The sequence below is a fragment of the Rana temporaria genome, chromosome 1 (genome assembly GCF_905171775.1).
Source record: "Rana temporaria chromosome 1, aRanTem1.1, whole genome shotgun sequence".
Lineage (NCBI taxonomy): Eukaryota > Metazoa > Chordata > Amphibia > Anura > Ranidae > Rana > Rana temporaria.
In genome coordinates this window covers 196,684,865-196,701,445 of record NC_053489.1, presented here as the reverse complement: position 1 = coordinate 196,701,445, position 16,581 = coordinate 196,684,865, and the positions used below count along the sequence as shown (strand labels likewise).

General features: G+C 40.3%; 1 long non-coding RNA gene across 1 annotated transcript; it reads left to right on the top strand.

Moving 5' to 3' along the window:
* The first annotated feature begins 3,350 nt into the window (after positions 1-3,350).
* Positions 3,351-8,570, top strand: LOC120935468. Its single transcript, XR_005748506.1, has 2 exons — positions 3,351-3,572; positions 7,992-8,570. It is a non-coding gene; the product is annotated as an uncharacterized LOC120935468 (long non-coding RNA).
* Positions 8,571-16,581: the final 8,011 nt, after the last annotated feature.

Genomic DNA, 16,581 nt, shown 5'->3' with positions numbered 1-16,581 from the left:
CTATAGTTACTTGGTAAAGACTTTGTTCCCTTTTTAAATATGGGCACCACATTGGCCCTGCGCCAATCCAGTGGTACTATTCCTGTCTTTAATGAGTCCCTAAATATTAGATACAGTGGCTTTGAAATGACAGAGCTCAACTCACCTAGGATCCGTGGATGGATGCCATCAGGTCCAGGTGCTTTATCCACCTTTATTCTGTCTAAATATTTCTGGACCATATCACTTTTGAGCCATTGTGGATTTGAGGCTGTGTCACTCCCACCCCCATTTTGGACATGAGCTCCCCCATGCTCCATTGTATACACAGAGCTGAAGAAAACATTTAATAAATTTACCTTCTCTTTGTCCCCAGTCACCCACTCTAGATTATTTTGTAAGGGGCCTACATGCTCAGACTTCACCTTTTTACTATTAATATATTTAAAGAATTTTTTGGGGTTTGTCCTACTATCTTTTGCAATCTGTCGTTCGTTTTGAATTTTTGCATCCTTGATTTCCTTTTTGCATATCCTGGTATATTCTTTGTAACTTTTAAACAACACTAGTGTTCCTTCATTTTTATATTTTTTAAAAGCTACTTTCTTATTGTTTATAGCTTTTTTAACTTTGACCGTGAGCCACATAGGTTTTATTTTTAGCCTTTTAAACTTATTGCCCATGGATAATAAACATACTTTGCAGTGAGGTTCCACACAGTCTTTTTGAAGAATTCCCATTTCTGTTCTGTGTTCAGCTGTGCCAATAGTCCCTCCCAGTCCAAGTCCTGGAGAGCAGCCCTCATCCTTGGAAAATTTGCTCTCTTAAAATTTAGTGTTTTAATATTTCCTGTATGTATTTCTTGCTTATAGTTAACATTAAATGAAATCATGTTATGATCACTGCTACCCAGGTGTTCCTTTATCTGAACATTAGTAATAAGCTCTGCATGGTTTGAGATTATCAGGTCCAACAGGGCATCATTCCTAGTTGGGGCCTCAATAAAGTGCACCATAAAATTGTCCTGCAATAGGTTTTTAAATTTTTGTCCTTTAACTGTCCCAGAAGTGCCATTAATCCAGTCAATTTCTGGGTAGTTAAAATCCCCCATTATTATCACCGTCCCAGACCTTGCAGCCCTTTCCATCTGTGCAAGGAGCTGAGTCTCCACCTCCTCATTAACATTGGGTGGTTTATAACAAACTCCAATGATTAATTTTGAACTACGCACATCTGTATGCAGTTCCACCCATAATGCTTCAGCCTCATCACACTCTCCATCAACCAGGTTCTCTTTCACGCTTGCTTTGAGGTCACTTCTCACATAGAGACAGACCCCTCCACATTTCCTTTTTACCCTGTCTTTCCGAAAGAGAGCATAGCCAGGAATATTAATAGCCCAGTCATGTGAGGATTGAAGCCAAGTTTCAGCACTATCGATTACATCATAGCTCTCCTCATGCACCAGAGCTTCCAGCTCACCTGTTTTGCTTGACAGACTTCTGGCATTGGTGAACAAACACTTAAATGTATTGTTACATTTTTCTCTGGTGTTTTTCATATAATTTATAGTAGTACAAATGACACTATTATTTCCAATGGCTGTTTGCAACATGGGAACTTTCTTGTCACCTGCCATAACCCTTCCCCCATCTATCCCCATTCCACTCTCCATTAATGTCTGACCACTAACTGACCTGTCTGCTCGATGTAATTCTAATTCACCCTCCCCCTCAATCCTAGTTTAAATACTCCTCCAGCATTCCCATAAACCTCTCCCCCAGCACAGCAGACCCCCTTCCATTCAAGTGCAAACCGTCTTTAGCAAATAGGTTGCACCCCAATGAAAAGTCAGCCCAGTGCTCTAGAAACCCAAATCCCTCCTTCCTACACCAGGTCTTTAGCCATGCATTCAGCTCTCTAATCTCCCCCTGCCTTTCCTGTGTTGCGCATGGCACAGGCAATATTTCAGAGAATATCACCTTGGAGGTCCTTCCCTTCATCTTGCAGCCTAGTTCTTTAAATTGATTCTTAAGGAGCCTCCACCTTCCATGTATACTGTCATTGGTTCCAACGTGGACCAAGACAGCTGGGTCATGCCCAGCCCCTCCCAGTAATTTATATACCCGGTCCACCACATGCCGAACCCTGGCACCAGGGAGACAGCAAACCATTTGGTTGAAGCGATCCTGGCGACAAATTATTCTATCAGTCCTTCTGATTATAGAATCCCCTATTACCACCAACTGTCTAGGCCTACCTGCACTCCCCTCCCCACCTCTACTAGATGGGTTGCTCTCCCGGCTGTTAGGGGTAGCAGTAACATCTAGGGCTGCCACCTCTGTGTTTGCCACCTCCACATCATCACCCAACTTGGCAAATTTGTTTTGATGCACAAATACAGGACTGGCCTTCCCTTTCTTCACGCCCCTTCCACTCCCTCTAACTGCATTAACCCATCTCCCTATCTGATAATCCTGACTTGCCCCTCCACCCTCCACATCAACCTTACTGACCACTTGCTCAGCGAGCAGAGGACCCCTTTCAAGGTTGTCATTTCTACCCAGTGTTGCAACTTGCTCCTCCAGATCTCTAATACGAGCTTCCAGAAGGGCAACCTGCTCACATCTGTCACAGCGGTATCCATCTTGGAGCTGTTGCACCAATTTTGCATACATGTGACACGCTGTGCACTGAGCAAAACCTTCAACCCTGCTAGCACTCATTTCCCAGTTACAATATAATTACTTGTATGAAGATTAAGATGATACTTACAGTTTTAGAAGACTCCTGTCTTAACTCTTGTTTTAAACTCCTGGTTTTTAACTCTTCCACTTGTATTCAAAAAATTCCACTTCTGATCAGAAATTCCACACCAGATCTCAGCAAGGAGCCAGCTCTTATGGAGTTTTTACAGACACTTATATACTCACCTGCTAACAATTAGACACTCCCCTGTTAACAATTAAACACTCCCCTTAATTAGCAGAAAGGAAAAAAAGAAAAAAAAAGCTGTTTAAAAAGTGTCAGAGAAAAAAAGACAAACAATTGAACACTTGCAGCAGAAACAGTTAAAAGCAGCTAAAAGCAAATCCTGGTTGTAAGGAATGTGAAATAATGGAATATTATATGTCTGACATTATCTACTCCATTTTAGATCTAGGATTCCATTTTATATAACATAGGTCTCTGTAGAGACATTTCAATATGTACTTTTATTCTTTTATTCTAACATTTAAGTTTTGCGGTTTTCATAAATAGAATATGTGCTAGATGGCTAGTTCCGGAGCAGGCATTCTGTATGCAAGTAACGTGTTCTTCTGTCTTTAAAGTTTAACAATTGTTCCTTAAAATCCTCTGAAATTTGTAAGAATGAAACTTGTTAAAAGAGGAACATCTGAATCTGTATAAAATACTCTGAACAATATAGACAATTTGCAATCTCTAATACAGCATATATCGTGTCTGTGTTATAAATTGACCGACCGGTGTGGGGGTTAAAATATCCAACTGTCCAAGGTCCAGCCTAGGCAACAGAACCAGAACCGAACCTAACAGAACTGGTACCAGGAAGCGGGGTACTGATTGACCAGGTAAGGCCACACGTATTCTCGAATTTTACATTTGGGTGTTTTTGTGTTCTTTGCCTGGCTCAGTAGAACCTCGGATAATTTTAATTTTTAGTTTTAAAATTCTGTTGTGCGTATTGCAGAGGTTGCGGTTATAAAGGATAGGGAGAGTCCGACGGAGTGTCTGACTATAAACTAATGAGTCCGACGGAGTGTCTGACTATAAACTAATGAGTCGACGGGTTTGTCTGACTATAAACAAGAATATTTCAGGGTAGCAGCAGATTGCTCCCTGAAGAAGGACGGACAGAGTGGAGCCCCAAGTACAAAAGAGCTCATTTCTTGTTTTGTATTGTCTGAAATTCATGTGATTTAATCTGTTACAACCTTTTGATTGATATAGAACACAATGTATTGTATAATATAAGATTGATGGTTGTTGTTTTTGTGACAAGTGATTGCATGTCATACTCTGTGCCAAAGACTTCCTGTAGTGAGTGCAAAACAGGTTTAACTTTCTTGGCAGACGGGTCAAAGTTATCCCTAATCTCTGTATGGCCGGGAGGACATAGAAGTCCAACCCAACTAGGCAACAGGAGATTTTACCCGCTTAATTCCAAAAAAAAAACAGTCCCCCTGCACTAGAGTGCACCGAGTAAATATATATACAATCAAATACCGTTCACCCCGCAGGAAGGTCTTAGAGAAGGCCTGTCCCCGGACGAAGTGAAGGAGATTGTGCAAAGGACAGGACAAACTTTAGTTGTCTGTCCCTTTTCTTTACCAGTGTCCCAAATATTTTAAGGAGGACTTGAAATACAGAGTACCGACATGGGTAATAAATTTGGGAAGGAGTGTTCAGAAGGTAAGCTGAAGCAACCCTCCCCTATAGAGTTTGTTAAGAATGAAATACCAATTGTATATTGTGATCCTTTTTGGGATTTGATAATGAAACGAAGCCATCAATTGCATATGTCAGGATACAGTCCAGTGGGTCCTGTGAATAGGGTATGAGGTAGAGAAGATGTGTGGAATAGGAAAGAACATATATCCACCAGGAGATTGGGATACGGAGTATATAAAAAAAATGTTGTAAGAAGTGGAGGCCTTTAGTGGAAAAATATGAAAAGAAATATGCGGAGTTGGACCAAGGTACTGCCCTTCCTAGGGAGGTTCCTCCACCTTATACCAGGCGCCCACCCCCAGTTCCAACCGCGCCAACTCCACCATCCTATGTTTTTGTTAAAGAGGAAGCTCCTCGCAGAAAATTATACCCCGTTCTTTCAAATCCTCAAGTTGCAATCATGGCCTATGGCTCTGCAACTGACCAGCAAAAACGGCAATGGGGAGTTGCAAAGGGACTTAGAGGAGATAGAAGAATCGAGACGCATCCAAGAACAGCATAGAGAAATAAGATTAAAACGTGAACAAATGAGTGAGCATAAACAAACTCTTGATGAGCAAGCCCGGGAAATGAGTAATCTTAGGAAAAAACTTAGGAGGGATGAGGAGGAAATATTAGCACTTTAGATTTCAAATGTTCGAGTCCCATAGACTTTAACAGGTCTTTTTGAGGCAAAAGGAGGATTGTTCCCAGCTTTAACGGGAGAGCCCATGCTGGAGGAAACACCCCTGTTGGCGGCACAAATGCCCTACCAACAACAGAATCAGTATCCTAGTGATAATCAGTATCCTCCACGCTCTGTGCCATACCCTCGCCAGGGCCCACAAAATGATCAAGCATGTTTCCATTGTGGTGGCTTTGGCCACTGGAGGGCTAACTGCCCACAAGGGAGACAAAGTCATTGATGTAAAAAGGGAAACAGGGGAGCTTATAGAGGTCAAAACCCTAACTGGAATGACAATAGACAGATAGCCCAGTACCCACAGTGGAACCAACAGGCACAATCTCAGTCCCGTCCTTAGTTCTTTGCTCTTGTTCTGGCATTTGGCAGGCTTTACCTACTTGAAACCTTGTTGTAGAGGGGGAAGACACCTCCGTTCCGGTTGACACAGGGAATTAATGGGATACCAACACCACATGACATAACATCAGACTTAGAAATCTGTAACCAAGATGTCAAGTTCCTATGTAAATGCAGTTTTGCTCTGTTACTTACTTGCCCAGTCTCTCTAGCTGGTAGAGACTTACTGTCCAAATTACGGATCAAAATAATTTTTGAGCCCAATGGCACCGTGTCAGTTAAATCACCAGACTGTGATGTGTCAGTGCAGAAACGGGTGGACATCAGATCTTTCTTTGTGGCTCTACCCCCACCAGTAGGTCAGCATAAAATATGGGCAGAGTCCAAAGATTCTGTGGGTTTCCTAAATTGCACACCCTACCGGCCGACAATCAGACAGGGATGTCTCCCCATTTTTCAGAAACAATATCCCCTGTCTGAGGAGAAGTTGAATGGTATAGACCCACAGATAGAATTATTTTTACAAAAGGGCATACTGACTCCAGTCATCAGTCCTTGGAACACACCCATTAACCCCGTAAGAAAGGCAAACGGAACATGGCGCTTGGTACAAGATTTAAGACCCTTGAACAAATGCATTATACCTCTACCTCCCCTCGTTGCAGATATTAGCACCATCTTTGCTCCTCTGACACCAGAACATAAATGGTATACGGTGATAGACCTTGCCAATGTATTTTTTAGTGTGCCCGTTGATGCTGCTAGTCAGCCCCTCTTTAGTTTTTCATGGAAACGCGACCGACTGACATGGACCAGGTTACTGCAGGGCTTTGTGGATAGTCCGGCCGCCTTCAGCATGGTGTTAAATCAATCCCTGACTGACTGGGTGCCTGAACATGGTTCAGTTCTGATCCAATACGTGGACGATCTTCTAATAGGAAATGGGACGGAAACTGGCTGTAGTAATGACTCTGTGCATCTGTTAGACCACCTCGCTGACAAGGGTCACTTAGCGTCTTTCAAGAAGGTGCAGTGGTGCTCGTCTCGGGTGGAATACTTGGGAGCGGTCATCTCGGAAGGTGCCAGGCTGGTATCCCCTGCCAGAGTAGAGGCCATATCGGCACTGAGCAGACCGAGCGACAAGCGCTCACTGCTGTCTTTCCTAGGCTCAATAGTGTACTGTAGGCAATGGATTCCAGACTGTTCATTTCATGACTCAGTCCTTAGGAAGGCTACACTCGCCACAGCCCCCAAACAAATTAACTGGACCCATGAGATGGTCACTGCCTATGACACACTGGTGCGTTCACTTTGTAATGCACCCGCTTTGGGGCTGATACAACATGGTAGGCCTTTTTCACTGTATTGTCTCGTTGTGGGGAATACCATGGCTGCTGTTCTGACTCAGGAGCATGGTGGTAAGCAAAGACCTGTAACGTATATTTCTAAAAAAAAAAAAAAAAAAAAAAAAAAAACTGCCTCTTCAGGTTCAGGGTATGCCCGCTTGTCTTCAAGCACTGGCCGCCTGTGCCTTAGCAGTACAGGCGGCAGAGAAACTTGTTCTGGCATCACCCATGACCCTTTTCACAACTCACAGTGTCACACAACTGATGCAAAACATGAACACGCAACATATGACAGCTCAAAGGTTAAGTGGGTACGAGATAATTCTCTTAAACACACAAAATTTAGAGATGAAAACTTGTCCATCCACTACTCCTATAGTACGGTTTCTGCACTCCCTCATTAAAACTAATGCCTTAATCAGAGCCAGTGCCCGAGCATAATTGCGAAGACCTAATTTCCCAAACAACCTCCCCAGGAGCTGATTTAAAGGAGAAACCCCTAGAAGGGGGCATTGACATATATGTGGACGGTAGCTGTACACGTCCCGATGATAAAACCTACCGTACTGGTTATGCAGTTGTCCAACTTCCTGACATTATTCATGAATCAAAACCCTTAGTCGCAAAATCTGCGCAAGAGGCTGAACTTACTGCTTTAATACGTGCCTGTCAGCTGTTTGCAAACCCTTATTGAAACATTACTAGATGCCATACACCTGCCTAAAGCAATTGCAGTGATTAAAGTGAAAGCTCATACTACGAGTAGGACCACGGAAGCACTTGGCAATGCACTTGCTGACAAAGTAACCAAACAAGCAGCGGATACTATCCCTGCACATGATTTGCCCCCTCCATTAGGACCTCTTACAGACTTACAAATAAACTTTACACATATGCCAAAACAGAAAGGAAATGTAAAATATCTTTTGGTAATTGTGGAACGAATGAATAGAAACATTATCCTCCAGGTGTACTTTACCAGATAAGGGTCACTCCTAATTCTAGAGGGTATTCCCCTTTTGAGATACTCATGGGACATCCTACAGCTGAGAATAGTGTAGGAAAGGATAATGATTTGTTTTCTCAACAGGAGACTTGGATGAAACATCTGGTGAGTACTATCCAACATACCCAAGAAGGAGTTGCTGTCACCCTTTCTCCTCTTTCCACAGATCCAACTCACCCCTTTATACCTGAGATGAGGTATTGGTTAAGCAATTGGCCGTGAGGAGAAAGACAGGCCCCATTTACCAAGGTCCATATACGGTGGAAAAGGTCCCTTGAAGATAAAGACCCCAGAAGCCCCGATGGCTCCCCCCTTGGAGCGAGGGCTCAAGAACAAGGAGGACACAAAGCTAGAAGCCCCGATGGCTCCCCTCTTGGAGCGAGGGCTCAAGAACAAGGAGGACGCAAAGCTAGAGACCCTGATGGCTCCCTCCATAGAGCAAGGGTCCGGGAAAACCAGCACTTAACTGCCAATCAGGTGTACAATAGAACGATACAAGGAGGGAAATATTGTGGACTATTGCTTATACTGTTTGTGGTGACCGCTTTTGTGGTTTGCTACTTCACCCCAGGTTGATACATAAGATAGGAAAAGGCCAAGACCCAAAATTAGTCATAGTAAGGAAAAGATTCATACCATTTAGATGGCGAACCAAATTTGGTATAGTGAGTGATCCCAAGAAAGTAAACATTCTTTGGGATCAGAGGAGGGATGTAAGGAATGTGAAATAATGGAATATTATATGTCTGACATTATCTACTCCATTTTAGATCTAGGATTCCATTTTATATAACATAGGTCTCTGTAGAGACATTTCAATATGTACTTTTATTCTTTTATTCTAACATTTAAGTTTTGCGGTTTTCATAAATAGAATATGTGCTAGATGGCTAGTTCCGGAGCAGGCATTCTGTATGCAAGTAACGTGTTCTTCTGTCTTTAAAGTTTAACAATTGTTCCTTAAAATCCTCTGAAATTTGTAAGAATGAAACTTGTTAAAAGAGGAACATCTGAATCTGTATAAAATACTCTGAACAATATAGACAATTTGCAATCTCTAATACAGCATATATCGTGTCTGTGTTATAAATTGACCGACCGGTGTGGGGGTTAAAATATCCAACTGTCCAAGGTCCAGCCTAGGCAACAGAACCAGAACCGAACCTAACACTGGTTTTTAACTCTTCCACTTGTATTCAAAAAATTCCACTTCTGATCAGAAATTCCACATCAGATCTCAGCAAGGAGACCAGTTTCAGCGGACATGTTCGGTCGTGTGTACGAGGCCTTACAGGGAGAACTAATTTAACTAAGATGATCTGGGCCCCACAATTGTTGTATATACTTCATTATGCTCCTGTTTGGTTCCTAAATTCTGGTTCCAACGTATAGACTTCCAATTTAGAACCCTAATTTGGAAAAACAAGGTGGCCCGAATAAAATGAACTACCCTACAATACCCTTAAGAACAGGGGGGATTGGCTGTCCCCCATGCCCAAACTTATTTTTTTGCTGCACAAATGCAACATTTCACAGGTTGAAACTCACCCAATTTACCAGACTCCTCTAGAGGTTTATTAATCAACCCACATACAATATATTCTGCCCTTTCCCATATGGAGATAGGCTTCCTTGCAGTCCCATCCTATTTCCCCACAGCCATCTGTTAAAAAAAAACTATGGGAGAGTATTAAGAAGAGAATAGGAATACATGGCTTTCTTTCCAGTACACCTATATGGCAGAATAGATTTTACATGGAGATAGCCAAGCTAAGGGGTCATACACAATGGGAGGCAGCAGGAGCTAAATATCTATATCAAATTTTTGATGGATTGAGATTGAAATCTTACAGTACGCTCAACTGAGATAGGAATTTCCGGTACTGGGGAATTTTTTACTATCAGTATATTCAGCTGTGTCACGCTGTTAGATGTCAGAGCAATAACTCGCCTCTGCATCTTACAGTGTCCTCTTTTTTGGAAACTATGTACGAGGAGAAGAAAGGGTATTATCTCTAGAACCTATACACAACTGTTAACTCATATACAGGCCCCTGACTTCTGCCTTGCAGAGAAATGTGGGAAAGAGACATCAGCCCTGTGGAGAAAAATGGGAACAAATACTTGAAGCTGGAACCCTAGTGTCAGTGTCTGCGGCACAAAAATTATCGCACCTGTACAACTTAATGAGACGTACACTAGCTGACATGAATCTTATTACGATTCTAAGACCAGGCTGGCTCTATTTTTGTGTGTATACTGGTATGGTGTAATATTCTAGGTGAAAAGTAAACTGTTATATTTGTTTGTATTGTTCTTTCTGAGCTCTCAGCAAAAGGCAATGTAGCAAGTTGTACTGTAATGCTGCGTACACACGATCAGTTCGTCTGATGAAAACGGTCTGATGGACCGTTTTCATCAGACGAACCAATCGTGTGTGGGCCCAATCGTTTTTTTATCCATCAGTCAGAAAACTAGGAGCTTGTTTTAAAATTATATGATGGTCAAAAAACCTATAGAAAAAATCGATCGTCTGTGGATTCGTCCATCGGTTAAAAATCCACGCATGCTTGGAAGACGACGCATTCTCGGAAGCATTAAACTTCATTTTTCTCAGCACGTCGTTGTGTTTTACGTCACCGCGTTCTGACACGATCGTTTTTTAACTGATGGTGTGTAGGCACGACTGATCATCAGTCAGCTTCATCGGATATCTGATGAAAAAATTCATCAGACTGTTTTCATCAGATGAACTGATCGTGTGTACAGGGCATACGTTTATATAAAACAAAGTATGCAGATGATGTGGACACTCCTAGCTTTTGTAAATCATTACTATAGTCTGTAAGCACTGTGCATTTGCATATCTGTATTGCTTTTGTTTCAATAAAAGTTACTTGATTTAAAAAAAAAGGGTTAAAATCGATAATTATTTCACCATAGCCATCCAAAGGTTCAGGTTTATTTTTTTTTTAGAGCCAGACATAATCTGATTGGATGTTGGGAGGAAAGAAAAGCTTTAACAGCTAAAGGTTTGATACTTGAGCTTCGTAAGCAATTTGCTTGACAGGTGTGTACAGCTATAGGACAGCTATGCACACAGGGGGAAAAAAAAAACATTTAATAGATATTTTATTGAAAAAAGTAACATATATTTACTAGCCTTTTAAATATCTAAGTGTAATATTTAAAAAAAGCATATATAGACAAGTAAATGTCTGTTATTTAGCAAAACACTTTTCTTAGGATTAGCTGTCAGTATGAAACTCAGTTGCATTATTTTGTCAATCATTTTTTATCAACTTCTTTACTTGCAGGAAAAAAAAAACACAAAATATTTGCTCTTAACAAACCTTTTTGAATCCTTTTCAGGCTTTATTATTGCTGTGGGAAAACGAAGCTGTGTGGGAGGATCACAGGTACATTTGACAAGCAAAACATTCAAAATGCTTCTTGGAAAAAGCACTTCAATTCAAGAACCGCTAAAAAGATCCTAACTCTCCTGACACGCATTAGCAATTTACAGCATCAATCTGATACACAATGTCCTGATTAAAAAAAAAAAGCAAGCAGGTGGGAGGAGGTTTTAAAAAAGACACTGCTATACAACTGTAAGTGAGCCTCGGTTAAAGGATAACTAAACTTGAGAACAAAATTGTGTAGCATCCCCTATTTACTTGCTAGGCTGCTAGGTACATTTAGCTCATTTTGGGTCTTCTGTAATTAGTGGAGCAGATACTGATTGTATTGGAGTGATCAAGGTCTCACAGGCTGCAGGCTTGGTTCCTTTTCCCTGCCTACTGGAAGGCTCTGGAACATGGAGTGGAGCAGGTCAAATCAGTAGCTTGAATATTTATGGGGTCTTAGCCAATTTCTGGGGACGTGTGCTCAGTAGGTGCAGAGCACATACATAGTCTGGGATTTGGAGCAGTCTTCTCTTGCCCAAGAGGAGAAGTTCCCAGCCTGAAGGGCTACTGCCCTCCCAGGCGGTTCATCAAGGTCCCAGTAGTGCTAAATCTGGGGGGCCTGCTTGCTAAGCATCCATGAAGCCAAACAAGGGGATTTCACCAAGGATCTGGTCTGGAGAGTTCACTAAGGAAGTGTCTGTTTGATATTGGAAGGCGGCATCCACATATTCAGAAACCTTGTGAGTACAGACCTGAGTGCAGAATCTCAGTGACTGTTGCAGCTGTTAGCCCTTGTGCACTAATACTGAGGCTTGCTTGGCCTGGGACATTGCTTATGGTGTCCCAGTGATGTTAATTTCCTGGGCTATTATTAATGGAATGGTTCCAAGAAGCAGCTGCAGAGTGAAGTGCCCTCTACTGTTCAGCATTTTTTGAGTATTCCACAGCTTCCAGATCCTTTCCAAGTTTGTTCAGCGATAAATATAAAAAAAGGCAACCCTTAGACTGTTTATTGAGCCAGAAGAGTGAATGTTGTTGTGTCTGAAAGTATTAGGAAGGAAGCTGGGATGTGGGATAAGCATTTTTTACAATTTTTTTTTTTTGTAGAATTTAAGGCAAATCTATTTTTAATTTTGGATAGAATAAGTGAGGGCTAAACCCTTATCAGGTCCTATCAGTGTGATTGCCCTTCACTTACTGTCCCATAGGCAAAACTGGAAGTGAGATGGAATCCCTCCTAAGTGATGGAATCTCTGGTTGTCACTGGGATCACAAGAACTATTGTCCCCGTTGGAATATTTCCCCTATTACTGTTCTGTGGACAACACAAAATTTGGGATGTTCTTCTAATTTTGCTTTCAGGTTTAATGGTAAACATGACAAATAGAGCGGGTGAATCTTCATAATGGGGGCACAGACAGCCATTAAAAAAATTGACGAGTGTTCTAACCCCTCTCCACTCTATTCTATTGCCCTAGATTTACTTTAAAAAAAATCTACAGGTTTTGCTTTTATTTTTTTAAGTTGTGGGAGGCTCCCAGAAAAGCTGACCTTGCATTTTCATATAAGATTATGTGTGAGAGCTGAGGTCACAAGCTCCCTGAGCAGCCCTGTTAATTGTAGCAGTGTGTAGGAGGGCATGTCAGACCTCTTGAACCCCTATGTTGTGTGAAAGCAGCGGCCTGACTCATCATGATGACAGCAAAGGGTATTTTAACCTTTGCTGCAGAAAATGGTAGCCCAAAGAAAATTAAAATATAAAAATCATATTTTTTTTACTGTATATACAGCCTGACTACATTACTGTTATGAATGCAAGAGGACTTTAAAATGCACCAGTGTTCACAGTGCCATAAATGTATTTACAAGAACTGATGTGAACTTTGTGAAGATATAAAAATGTAAATATAGAAGAAGCTAGACACTGTAACAAACATTCTGTGAAATGTGTTTTACTTCAGACACAGATTTTATGTGTCATGCCACGTGTGTGTCCGCTTTTCTGTAGTAATATATGCATAAGTGTAGTGTTACCTGCAATTACAGAACCTATTGTTGTACAGTATGATTCAACTTTACCTTGCTGTGCAATTGACAATAGTTGGCATTAGACTGAATATATAATAATTCCCCTTTGATTCTTACGTTTGTAATAGGCAGACAAAAAAACCCTTGTTACCCACAAATGGCATAGGAATTACAAAGGCTGACAAAAATCCTTCCTGTGCAGTGTGCTGTAATAAAGAATGAACATTGAACAGGTTTCATACCTCAGTGGACATGAATAATAAAATAACATACTTCTCAGGGAGAAACTGCTGAACGTTCCACCTTTTATTCACAGAAACCTATTTCCCTTCATTTGCACTTCAAACAGAGACTCATGGGACATCATTAATTGTACATTTCCAATTCTAGATATTTTTGCCAGTGAACACTATGCAGAACATAGCCATAAGTGAATTTCCAACAGGTTTCTATTAGCACACAATTACAAGGTTAGATGCTTTAATAGAGATTATGTGTGGACTCCCACAACTTTGTAAAGAGAAAGTCTACACCATGGAATATTTAGAAGTCAGGGCATGGCATAACTTACTTGAACAATTTAGTGCATTAGCATTACACATGTGTGGAATTCAAGCAATCAGAAATACAAAATCTCTGGTCGAGAGGGAAGGTATTTCTCTATGCAATATAGATCTCCATGGACCAAGCGACAGGAGAAGGCGGTATATTCCCCACAGAACCTGTAAAATGTGTGTCAGGCCAAAGTAAAAAAAAAAAAAAATTTGCAGTACATCTCTGCAATATAAATGTATGATTGTATCCACGCTTAAATGGACAAACCCGGCTGCTGCCCCTCCTCTCAAGTGTCCTATGGTAGGAACTGATAGTAAAATAGAATATATATAATAGGGGTGATGGTGCTGCTTTTTTTCTGCAAGAGTTAAACAGCAATCTGTGAAACAAAATGTGATATTCCAATATGATGGAAAATGATAAACCTCCTGGTGGGGTGAATAAAGTGTGCGACCCCCCTGCTGTGTAAGGTGTCGAGCCTCCGCAATGTCACGGTAAATCGTGAAATAATGAAAATTGAGATAATAATATGTGATCCAAATAAAAGTTAAAACAAACTCCGGCTTCTGAAGGGCGACCAAACAGTTGATCGCCTATCCAGCGAGTGTTTGGTCGCCCTTCAGAAGCCGGAGTTTGTTTTCATTTTTTATTTTCAATGTTTTTATTAAAATTTTATAGATACAGATACAACAAATAATATCTAACATTTGCAATGAAATAGATATTCAGTTATACATTAAAGAAGAGCTATGCATTAGAGTTTCCTTGTTGCATCATTACTGTAAGTCATTGTAATCAAATTCAAATCAGACTTATGCCGCGTACACACGGTCCTTTTTGATTTAGAGTCGAATGATGTAAAATTTTTATTGTATAGCACCACAGCTATTAAGCCTTTTTGGACAGGCTACTATTTCTTAGGGGTGGAGCATACATATTGAATCTGGAGAGAAAAACATTTGCATTTGTTTCAAGTTAAAAATAAAAATATTTCACAGATTTGCAGCACAACTTTAAAGCCTTATTAGATAGGCCACAATTACTGAAGGAAATGTCAAGTGCATTGATAATAAACTGGAAATCTAGTGTCTTGTTTTGGGGAATAAAAATGGAAAAACTTTACAGATTTGCAACACAGACATGCCTGTACCCTGTGTGGACTGGGATTTCTGGGCATATTGAATCTTGAAGTTAAAATTGTGTCTTAAACGGAATTGTCTCTTAAATTGAAAATTAAAAGCATGAACCAAATTTCACCACATCTTTGAAGCCTTTATTGGGTAGACCACAATTTCTAAGGGAGTGGACAAGCACATTGTATCTGGCAGTAAAAAAAATAGTGTGTTGTTTTGGAGCCTGAAAATGGGAAATGGTTGAAGATTTTGCAGATATCAAGTCTGTTTGGGAAAGCTGCACTTTCTAAATGACTGTGCATCTGGAACAAAGAAGCTAGATTCTGTTAATGTGCAATTAAAAATATAAACATTGAACAGAATTGTGCCACCCTTATCAAATCTTCATTAGAATAGCCCATCATTTCTGAAGGGAGAGAGTAAGATGATTGTATCCGCAAGCAAAAAAATGGCTTCTTTTTTTACAGACTGAGTTAATTAAAAATTGACAGATTTGCTGCTAAGCTTGTACTCCTTGTCAGCCAAGTTGCGTTTCTTCTGAGAAAAACTGCAAGTAGATAGCAACTACAAATAAGCAATTATATTATTCATTTATTTTTATTTTCCAAGAATGAATTTGGGTGGTGCATGTTTAGCCCCACAGCTTTTAAAGCTTTTTGGATGGGTTGCTTTATTTTGACCATACAAGAGGCACATTGCATCTTCCAAAAAAAGGTCTATTTCTTCCCATACAGAAGAGAGAAACAGCATAAAAATAAAGGCACTTCTTGTATAACCCATTGGCAAGGCAATGTGGTAGAGAACAGGCATTTGGAAAGAAAATTATTTCTTTAAGATTTATTTGAAAGATTTATTTGAAATGTAAATCAGAACAATGTAAGTGATTTCAAGTACACCATTTAAGCTTTTGGCTTCTGTGAATAGACAGCTATTTCTGAGGGAGAGAGCAGGGAGATTTCATCAATAAATGTAAAATTAGATAGAGTATATACATAATTTAAATATTGTACAGAGTTGCAACATAGAACTACATCTTTATTAATGTGAGAACCATTTTGAGGCAGGGATTTGGACTCTTTCATCCAGAAATATTACATGAAACATCATTGGCCACGGGTGTATGGTTGCCACCCACCATCCCGGTTCATTACAATTGTAATTAATATCCTCTATTGGGCTTTTAAGGGTAACCAATAAGTCACAGAAAAGATTTTCTTTATCCATAAAACATTTTTTACACTTTATCCCTTAAGAAAAATGGTTTACAATAAGTGAAAAATATGAAACAGTTCAAAGGCTGGATAGTACAACATAATACTACAGAATCTTTAACTTTTATCTTCATCAGGGATAAAATACCACTCTGCAGAACAGAATCATATCCGTTTTAATAGGAATCTCATTTGGAGGTAGATGGTTAGCTAAAAAGAATCTCATATATTTTTATGGGAGCTAATCATGGGGAAAGGGATTAGTCATATTTCAGAATGAAAAATTAAATGAAACTGTATTTAATTTGGGAGGCAGGAGTTGGCATATTGAAACTGTATTGTTTCTCAAAGGGCTTTATGAAACACATTTATTTTTTTGCTGAAGGTCAGCACAACTTTTATGATGTGAGGCTGTTTTGGAA